The sequence below is a fragment of the Manis pentadactyla genome, chromosome 3 (genome assembly GCF_030020395.1).
Source record: "Manis pentadactyla isolate mManPen7 chromosome 3, mManPen7.hap1, whole genome shotgun sequence".
In the NCBI taxonomy this organism is placed as follows: Eukaryota; Metazoa; Chordata; class Mammalia; order Pholidota; family Manidae; genus Manis; species Manis pentadactyla.
Genome location: NC_080021.1, coordinates 118,365,589 through 118,376,139, shown reverse-complemented (window position 1 = coordinate 118,376,139; position 10,551 = coordinate 118,365,589). Strand labels below are relative to the sequence as shown.

The 10,551-nt window shown below is 41.6% G+C and overlaps 1 protein-coding gene across 2 annotated transcripts in view; it reads left to right on the top strand.

Annotated features, from left to right (window-relative positions):
* Positions 1-4,540: 4,540 nt before the first annotated feature.
* Positions 4,541-10,551, top strand: part of ITGB1 (integrin subunit beta 1) — a 47,005-nt gene continuing 40,994 nt past the window's right edge. For both annotated transcript variants that reach the window (XM_036912210.2, XM_036912208.2), the window contains exon 1: positions 4,541-4,696. The gene's annotated coding sequence lies outside the window, so the exon portion shown is untranslated. The remainder of the gene's footprint in view (positions 4,697-10,551) is intronic.

Here is a 10,551-nt window from a genome sequence, read left to right as displayed (position 1 = left end):
GATTGCCAAATTTTCTCAAGATCCTCAAAAGCAGTTAAATGAGGAAAGAAATAATGTTGTTCTATAGTTGCTAACTCAATGTACCATCATTTCCTGTATTTGAATGACTCTGGTTCCTAAAAATAACTCCAGTGCTATTCAACTGCTTATATTTGGCATATTCTTCACTCTTATTTGGGAAGGCACATTCCCTTCCCCTGCTGAAGAAGCTCAGTGTCTGAAAAGAGCTGCCTAAAAACACTGTTCCCTCTGGGCTCTTAAAAATGTTCAGCATCTAAATGCTGGCAGGGAATGCTCACGCCCAGGGGAGGCAATACTCCATGGACTAAGCAAGAGAAAAATGAGGATGCTATATATGGAAAACAGGAAGGAGAAGCAGTGGAGGCAGCCTCACTCATACATGACCCATTTTCAAAGCCATAACCCAGCAACTGTTAACTCTAGAAAAGGAAAAGACTTAATGGCTAGCTTAAGTTATGAGACACATTGCCAATCAGGCCAGACTGTTCTGACATCTTACTTTATTTTAAATAAGCAAAAGAATAAAGAACTAACGAAAGCCCTAGGACAGGCTAGTCAAATACACTGCCATATACTGTACATACATAGATGGTGGTTGCTTTGCAGCACACTGAATTCTTCATGGTTCTGGCAATTATAACAGCATATTGAGGAGTGTTCACTAAATCTAAGCCCCCAAGCCAGAATTTAAAATTTGCAAAATAATGAACTTCCAGTGTCTCTAATTATATGATCATTTGCATGTTATTTGTACATCTGGAGACAGAAAAAGAAGGAACTGGAAGGACTGTCTCACCCTTTCTTGTTCTTAAAAAAGTAATTCCCAGGGCTGCTTTTTTTTTAACCAAGGCACACAGATTCACATTTGTTTCTTAGGAAAAGGAATGGGGTTATTTGTGATTCAGAAGCACTTCCACAGTAGTATTATAAGACATTATCAGAGTCTTAAAAAAAAGATTACCAGAGGCTTCTGTTCCTTCTGTCTCTATCTGCTCATCTTTTTCTTTTTCTTTTTTAATGTTTGAAGAAGGAGTTATGGCCTGAATAGCTTGAGGTAGCAGATGAGAAAAATATATCCATGTCACTTTGTAGAAACAGTGCTTAGAAAAATAGCTGAAGACTTACCTAGCCACTGTCAATCAATTTGTTCTGGGAGCCAGCACATACATTTACAATGGCATTTAAAATCCAAGTCTTGTTTTTTCTTTTTTTTAGTTGAAGCATGGTTGCCGTACAATATTACATTGGTTTCAGGTGAACAACTCAGTGGTGCAACAAGTATATACATTACATAATGCTCACCAAGGTAAGTGTGGTCACCATCTGTCACCGTACAAAGTTACTATAATATTATTGACTATATTCTCTATGCTGTACTTTTTCTTTCTCATGATTATCTATTTTGTAATTGGGAACTTGTACCTCTTCATCCCCTTCACCTATATCGCCCATCCTCCCAGCCACAGTAATCACAAGTTTGTTCTCTGTATTTATGAGTCTATTTCTGTTTTGCTTGTTTGTTTGTTAAAACCCATGTTGATCAGGCAGGCTACTTTCAAGGATTTTCATTGCATACGAACTGCCTAATTTAGCACACTTATCCTCACACAACTTTTTATCTTATCATCAGTGTTGGAATTGATCTTCACCTATAACCTGGAGTCTGACTTGTACTGTGTCCCTATGCATCCCCTTTTATTTCTAAAATTACTTCTCATTCCTTATTGTTTGGACACTCTTATTTATAGGGTGGCCATATAATCTATCATTTGTATCAGGATGTACTTTTGAGAGTGAAAAGGGGTGCTTTAATAATTATGCTTGGGCAACAAGCAAACTGGGCTATCTTGAGCATTACTGTGAAACAAAGTCACCCTGCTTGTTTAAAAATGATCTGGAGTGGATTGTGCCAGAAAGTGCAAGTCAGTGGCCAACACCAAGAAAAACTGGATGTTAGGTATACTTGTTTTCACAATGAGGTATTCATCCTTTGTTCTAACTCCATGGAGCCTTGCCTTCTGATGATTATTGCATTTGGAAAATGGTTTAAAAATCAATGTGAATGCCCATAAAAGTTTATACTGTTTAGGGTTGCTTCTGCTCTCAAAGACCGGAGAGCCTTCAAATGATCATGGTATCATTTATGGCTTAATGGACAAGTAATATTTGAGAGGCTAAGTCCCAACAATGCTGAAACAATAAGAGAGAGACAGCTGTCCACTCCTGAAGCCAACTTTGACTCACCCTCAACCCAATCTTTATTCCATAATTATGTGGTTAAATACAACTTACTAAATCTAAAGGTCAGTAATCAAACTGTGATCCACTGCTTGAAAGAGATAATCAGGTTCCTAGGGAAGCTTTTAGCTTTTTGTGTACCTGACTAAATATCAATAGTTCCTTTAATTTACATAAGGCTATCTTTTAATTATAAATAAAAATAGGGATTAAATACTGATTGAAAGGAGCATGAGCACCCAATAAAGTCTTTGCTGGTGAGCAGCCTTGAAACTTCATTTTGGAAAACAGTAGGTGAATAAAGATGCATTTTGAAAAACATATAGTAATATGGTGCCAAAATTAAATGAAAGGTCCACTTTTAATTATTTGACATAATGATTATGAGATGGCAGGGACAATTTATAATAACTGGGAGACTATAGGTAAAATACAGTTTGTCTTAAATTCAAGATACTAATAGATGTTCTATCATCATATGGTCTAGCAATGTGACTTGTGCTATTCCTATTTATTTACTAGGATTTCCTGTTTAGCACAGCAGGACTGACCACCCCTCTTACAGAGTATTCATAAATGTTATAGTTAACTTAATATTTATATGAAATCACAAGGACAGCCATTCTTCTGGCCAATCACTGCTTTTCTTAGAGAACAGGTTTCTCTATTTCTCTTTTCCTCAAAGCTAATGACTTCGGTAAATTACTATTCACATTTCAGTTTAGCTAAATGCTCTGACCTGGAGTACCCAGGGGAGAAAAAGGGCTCATTTATTCATTTGTCAAATATTGGCTCAGCTTCTATTATGTTTGACATTGGGGTTAAAAAATATGATTAATCTGCCCTTGAATTTAGTTTAGGGTTGTGCAAATGTAAACCTCATGCTACTCGTGGTGAAGACTGCCTCCTCAAATCATGTACAGGGAAGAAAATTCTGGGAAATGTAGTGCAAGTCAAGTATGGATTAGTTATGCTTTCTCTTTGAACTATAGTTTCCTGTGCTGAGGCCAGCCCAATTCTGACTAATTTAGAGTAGTGGTATAACCAATATTCTTAAATTCAAGAATGTTGAGGTCTGGTGGCAGCTTTTCCATTGGGATATTTCCATGATTTAGCCTCGTAAGTGTGGTCATCCATTAAGTGGGAAAAATCGTGCATTCTCAAAAGTCTTCAGTGATTAACCAACAGATTTGGTTTTGCTGGTGCAAATTTTGCATAGATGGGATTATTTTCTCTTCTTTCAACTGGCAGCCAAATAGGCATCCCAGTTTGTAATCTCCCCCAATGAAAAACGCTACCTCAGTTTCACAAATCTCACAGCTTGAGCTTTATTTCCAGAAGGGTCCTGCAGATCACCAGGGTGGCAAGGCACAATGAACAGAATGGCAGCTTGCCAGCAGCCTCATCTGAATCACTGGGTTTCAGTATGATGCTGGTTGGTATAGGTTTCAGTCTTATCGAAATGTGCCCTGCCATTCTCACAATGAATGTTTCCCTTTTCTTTTAAGTGTTCATTTTCCAGCCCTCATCTCCACCTTCTAAAAGTGAGGAGAAACAGAAGCCTTTTTCTTAAGGATGAACCTTTTCCTTCTTATCCCTGTTCCTCACAAATGGACCTCCAGATTAATCTAAAAAAGCAGCTCCCAGCTCACTCGTTTTTCTCTAAAACTTTCCTCACGTCCATCGTTCTTGATACCATCTCCTTCCCAAGTCTTTACCTTCTCATAGACACAAGCCTGGCAAACTACCACTGCAGGAAAACCAAATTGGTTGGCTTAACTAATTTCCATCCCCAAGGAAAGCATTCTGGGCCCCAAGAAGCCCCGTAAGGTAGGTGATTATCTAGTTTTGCCTGGAACTGAAGGGGCTCCCAGGTCCGTCCTGGGCAAAGGGGAGACAGTAGGTCATACGGGCCGTGCGGCGTTGGGAAAGCAGAACGAAAATCAGGCAGGAAAGGGCAGACCAGTCTTTGGATGTCAAAGCTCCCCAGCCCCGGATAACGCGTGCGGGCACCCAACGCTTCCGTCCCGTATCAGAGTGGTAAACTGAGGCCGAGACCGCCCGCCGGCCCTGGCTCCCCAGGACGGCTCCCGCCCGGGGACCCCTTTGTCAGGGCCGCGGCCTTCCCGCCTGCCCCGCCCCCTCGCCTCCGGCGCGGCTGACGCGGCCGGGAGGAATGCGTTTCCGGAGGGAGCCGGCGGCGGCGCGGCCGGAGGAGCTGGATCCGCGCGCTAAGGAGGCGGCGCCGCGGGGCTCGTTTCCTGCCGGGAGGCGGCTCCCCGCCCGAGTCTCCGCCTCCCGTCCCCGAGAAGGAGGAGCCGCCGCCCGCCGCGCCCGAGACCCGGGAGGCGGCGCAGGCCCCGGGAGAGACCCAGCGGGAGCCGCCGAGCAGCAAGCTCGAGCCGACAGCGCGGGGCCCGGACGCCGCCCTGGGAAGGTAGGGCCTTAGGGGAGCGGGTCGGGCGGCGGCCTCCGACTCCCGTGCGCGCCGCGCCCCCAACCGTCCGCAGCGGCTCCGGCCTGGACCTTCGTGGGGGGGGGTGCGTTGGGGCCGGGTGGGCCGCTGGGGCGGTGGGGGGGGGGTGCAGATCCCAGGCCGGGTAGGAAGTCTGGGCCAGCGCCCGGCCTCCGGCCTCTCTGCCGGCCTTTCCTCCCCCACCGCTCCTCTCCCTCCAGCGCGCGCGGCCGGCGGCTCGGAGCCGACCCGCCGCGTTCCCGGTGGAGGGTCGCGGGCTTGCACCGTCACCTCGGGGCCTGGCGAGTGTGGGTCCCGGGCCCGCAGCCGGCCGCTCACACACCTACGTTCGTAGCGACCGTTGACCAACTCGTGGCCCGAGCCAGGGATGCGAGCGGGCGCCGGGATTCCTGTGCGCAGCCCTGGGTGCTCGCCGGTGGGGCGGCGGCGCGGGCCTCCTCGGACCCGACTCCTTAGGACTTGGAACGGTCCTGGTCGGTTTCTCTTTGTCTCCGTTTCTGTCGCAGACTGCCTTTACTTTGGGCGACGCTGAGCTTCGTCATTAGCTTCTGCGAGAAGGAAAACTGTTTTCTTCCAACTTCCTGAAGTTGGGTCCTGGCATTTAGCACCTGGGGCGCATTGCGGGGTGGGCCCCGAACGCAAGTTGGCATCGTACAGCCGCTGGAAAAGGAGGCGCAGTGTTGGCGTGTGTGCCTTTCACTTAAGAGGTGTGAGCCGCACTGGAGTGTCGGATACCTCAGCCGTCAGGCCGCGTCCTGGGCCGGGCGCCCCGAGTCCCTGCTCCATGTAATGCCCGCCCAGTTCCTCATGCCTTTTTACGACGTGTCATTTATTATGCTTCGTAACAACAGGGTGTACTTTTAAGAATACCAGTATTCAATGCCCAAGCAATTTGAATTCATCCAGATTTGCGCTTTTGGGTCAAAATCTCGCATTAGTCCGTAGGATCCCTAGTAGATTACACAGTGTAACTTAGCATTTCCTCTTCTGTAAAATGGGAACAAGAATACGCTAATAACAAGTCATAATTATAGTAGGGATTGTGAGGGCCATGCTTAGCTCTAGGCGCTTTACATGTATTTTCTCAGTTAATCTTGGAAGTGAGCCAAAGAGGCAGGTGGTGGTTTTATCCCCATTTTACAAATGAGAAAACTGAGGCACAGGGAGCATAACTAATTTGCCTGAGGTCATCCACCCAGTAAGTGGAGAACCCATGAGGTCTAGCTTCAGAGCCACAGGTAACCTTCCATGATTAGAGTTGTGAAAATCAAATGTAAAATGTAAAATACTTAAAGGAGATGCTCAATATATAATATACTGATTCCTTTTCATTCCTTTTTAGTGCATTGAAAAGACTTTAAAAAAATCTTAAATGTAATTGATAATATCATTATGAGGGTCCTTTGGGTCTGCTTTCCACATAGATACTTAGGTGGGTAGAATTACTGGATCATTTTTTATTTTGATTGTACAAAGATAACATGCTAAATTCATTTTGATTAGGTATCTTAAACTACATGCAGCCTTTACAATAGATTGTATAATAAACCACTTTTAGAAATAATCGAGAAATTTTAGTTGAAAGTTACCTAGTCTACATTTGTGGAAATCAAGGTTCAGAGGAAACAGGGCTTAAGAGTTCCACTGTATTTTCATATTTTAAAATAATTTTAGTTCGTTAATAATATTGAGTGGCTGACGATGATGAAGTGCTACATAGGAAACAGATGAAACAAATTAGTATTTTGGTTACAGGCATTTGAGGAGAAAGCCACTTTACTAACCTGAAATTCAGTGTAAAATGGAAGATGTTATTAGAATGCTAGTTAAAAAGATAGGATAGTTCACTTCTGTAACTGGAAAGCAGATAAACTCCAAATAAAGTCATCTGTGTTGACTTAACAGACCTAAAATTTTAAGTTTTTCTAATGTTCTTTTTAAAAGAATGTTAAGTTCTAATTAAGATATTTTCTGATCTCAACATTCTGTACATGAAAAGTGTAGAATCAACAATACTGAAAATCACTGGATTTCATAATTTTACCAGATGGCTTTCTTAACTTCTTCGTCAATATAATTAAAATGTGTCCCAAGTTACCATCACTGAATGAATATGTACTTTTATATTGGTGTCAAATTCCTAACTCCAAGATGGGGACATCTGGTCACTTTGTAATAGTGAATGTTATTAAACAGTTTAACGTGGTGCCAGTTTTAATGGAATGCTCCCCACTTAAAGCTTCATTGCTTCGCTTCTTGTCACATTGTGGCTTACAGCATGGGGTGGGGAGTAGTATAATCTATCTGAAGAAAATATTTTAGTATTCTGTAAGCACTGGTTTGCTCTTAAGTACACTGCTGGAGTGATGAAATAACTATCTTCTAACTGGTGAAAGTTTTAGAACCTCTGAGGTCTGAGAATTTCAATATCTGAATGTCTTACAAGCTGAATTTATGTGAGGGCTCATGTGGACTGTTGTTCAATTTTAGAAAGTACCCACACTATGTATGGAAAGTTAGAATCTGTCAGTTATTGGTGGAAACTTAGAGGATTATATGGTGCAAATATGTAAATAGTTCTTATTGTATTAGCAGGTCTCTTCTGAATTTAGTCACATATTGTGGGATTTTGTTTGTCCTTCTGTGTGGTTGCTGTTGGCAGAGGTAGGGAGATTGGGAGGATGTGCTGACCTGGACGAGGGTAGGGAGAGCGCCTTTGTCTTCAGGGCCTGAAATGGTAGCAAACTCCATAGTTACAGAAAGCTGAAAAAATATTACAGTATGTACCTAGGTTAAAAGAGGTGTAGCCCATAAAACCCAGAACATTAGCAGCCTTAGATTCAGTAGATAGGTGAAAATAATGTGGTATGTTTTTTTCAGGAGCTGTGTGCAAAAGGAGCCGAACTATATAAATTTTTCTTTTTAAAGATGGCTAATTACAGAACTAACAGAGTTAAGCTTTATTTATAAAATATGGAATGTGATTTTTTTAGAAGTAAACTACCTTTAAACTTTATTTTTGGTTTGTGGCTTTAGATAAGGTTAGCTGTATTTAGCAATATACTAAATAAAGCACAGGGATATCTCATCATGAAATACATGCGTGCATAAAAAAGAAACTGCTTCAAATAGTCATACTACATATGTATATAAACACCATACACATGTGCACATATATATATATATTTCTTATAAGATTATCTCCTTATATAGTCTCCAAAGTGTTGGTTCCTGGACCTCAGGGATGTGTAAAATGATTCATTGGAGTGTTAGGAAGAAAATATTAGACAATATTATATATATTTTTTAACCTCATGATTTTAAAGTTAAAAATTTTATTATGATTATGTCTTACTGTATATTCTGTAGAAGTACATGCGTTCTAGTTTATATATATGCATTTATTTTGGATACATGTATGCTCAAAATTTTTTTTATTAATTGAGGTGAGTGATCAAGCTTCAAATATCATTGGTATAGTGGATGATTTGGGTGGCGGTACAAGAATTACTGTAGGAGGGAGAATTGCTAAAACTTGATACCTGAAGTAGCAGAGGTGAAAGAAACCCTAAGTGACACAGGTTTCTGTCCAAGGTAGGCCGTCCGACCACAAGGGGGTGGTGCTGTTTGACCTGAAAGAGGCAAAATGATGAGTTTATCATGCTGAATGTTTTTTAAAGGTGACCATGGAACAGAGGTAGAGACACCTAAGAGTACAATTGAATACACAGTTTAGAAGCTCAAAACGAGAAGTCTGGTTGGGAGACGTAGATTTGGGAATTCTTAATCTGTAAGTGGGAGTTGAAGCTACAGGCTGCAGATGAAAATACCAAGGGAGAGCATGTAGAGTGAAAAGGGGCCAGGGAGAGAACCTGGAAACACTTGTCAGTCAAAAGTTGGGTGGAGGAAAAGGAATCTAGAAAAGCATTTCCCTTTCCCAATATCCTCTCTGAATTCCTAGTTTCTTTGTTTGACAGGTTAGTGAGGGGCTTGCATATTTGCAACTTTTTCCTGTGGCTGGCATGTTTGCAGCAAAGAGAAGCACTTAATAGTCTTTTTAGACTTATTAGAGAAGCAGTTTGATATAGTAAAGCTTCGTGATTGGGAGATGGGAAAGGGGGTTTCAGTGTAAGCTCTGCCCCTGAATTTCTCTGTGACCTTTGTTGATTACTTATGTCCTGGGTTTGGTTTCTGTATCTGCACCATAAAGAAGTGGTCTCTCTGTGTCTGCATTCTGCCCTTTTGTGAGCTGAAGAAGAGTGCCACTCTTCCTTTTCTCCCATGAGCACCCATTTTCTTTTACTATTGCCAGAGAAGTTAGGCGCTGTTCCCAATTACTGCTTTAAGTAAACCTGCCAATGCTGAGCAGCCAAATCTATTACTGTTAGCTCTTAGAATGTACCTTGGTTGTACATTCTAATCTATCAGTAGTGTTTTGAGGGCCAGTTACTTGGAAAATGCTGTGCCAAGTAGATGTAGATCAAGAAGTTGGCATGGACCTTGCCATTGGATATATGGTCTAGTTGGGGCAAGTTGGGGTCATTCTAGAGCAGTGTTAACAAATATCAAGGGATATTTTCACCATGTACTGTACCAGGTAATAATCTCTGATAGATTTTTGAGAAGGAAGTCAGCATTGCTTTGTTTTTGGAAGGTTTTGTAGAGGAGCTTGGCATAGTATGAGCAAAAATATGTATGACTGAGGGGGGACATATTCAAAGGACAGTATAGTTAGAAGGTAGAATCCAGCCTCACGTAGCAAGTACTGTTTGGCTACTTCATTACATATGCACATATACATACCCTTCTATATATAGAAGCATATATAAAATGAAAGCCTGGATTATTGCCCTCCAAGTCTGGTCTGGTGGGGCTCACAGACGTGAAAAGAATTACAATAGAGGTTTGAATGAAAACACCACCATATCATTGAGCATCACTGAGGGTTTGTCATTTACTGTGCTAGACACTATCAGGAATAAGTTTTGGGATCACAGAGAAAGGAGTAATTACTTCAGCTTATGTTTATGTGGTTGGTGAAGAGCCAATAAGGGCTAAAAAAAAAAATCAGAAAAGTAGAAGAAAAATTAATATTTTATTTTGTTGTAGGGAACATAGTGTCAGTGGAATGATGAGGAAAGTATTTATTACATGAAAACTTTGTTGGGAATGCATTATTTGAAGTATGGAAGTCATATTTTAGTATATAAATGTTTATTGAAGATGTATGTAAATAACGAGCTTTCAAACTCTGAAATCAGGACTAGTGATTTATTAGCTCGTGTATTTTATAGTTTATGTGTGATTTGTTTCATATAATTTCAGTGCTTCTCAAAACTGATGGTGGTGGGTCATAGTTGATTTTTGGAGGAGAAGGTTGTAGTTTGAAAAAGTTCATTTAGTACTATGGTGTAGTAGAAAAACAACACACACAGTAGGGAATGGATTTGGATTTGTGCTTATTACTACAGGAGCTTGGGCTTAAGAAGATTGGGATCCATGTACTAAGTAGTCACTCAGGATTTTCCATTTAGAAGCCTGTGAGAGGAATCAAGGAAAGTGGGATCCTTAGATCACTACAGATATTTGTTGCAAAGAGCTTTTACATTTGGGATTGTATTTTATCCTAGCAACAATTCTGAGGTAGGTAGTACTCCCAGTTTAGTGCTGATTAAGAGGAGAAATTGATTTCTCACCATGTTTAGTTCGGTTTTAAAACGTAGCATATTTTTTTTTTTTTGGGGGGTGAAAGGTTATACCCAACTTTATTTCCAGGTGGCAGGTCAGTCACTAAAATCCCATTCACTCAGAGCAAG